Source organism: Pterocles gutturalis, unplaced genomic scaffold (assembly GCF_000699245.1).
Source record: "Pterocles gutturalis isolate BGI_N339 unplaced genomic scaffold, ASM69924v1 scaffold21825, whole genome shotgun sequence".
Taxonomy (NCBI): domain Eukaryota; kingdom Metazoa; phylum Chordata; class Aves; order Pterocliformes; family Pteroclidae; genus Pterocles; species Pterocles gutturalis.
This window is the reverse complement of record NW_010146418.1, coordinates 1,806-2,049: the sequence shown is the minus strand read 5'-3', so window position 1 is coordinate 2,049 and position 244 is coordinate 1,806.

Below are 244 nucleotides of genomic sequence, written 5' to 3'. Positions count from 1 at the left end.
CCACGTGCCCCACACTTACTGCTCGCCCCATGCAGCGCCCAGGTGCAAGAGCGGGATGCTGGGCAGGGGGAGAGCGGAGCTGCCATTTGTTGGTGCAGGGAAGGAGCTGTAGGCGACTTTCTTCTGCACAGAAATAACATCCCAGCCTGTTCCTGAAATACCCTGAGTCTGTGCACACCATGCTGGCCATCCCGAGCCTCACAGGGATGCTGCCCCAGCGCTGCAGGGGCAGAGCAGGGGACAG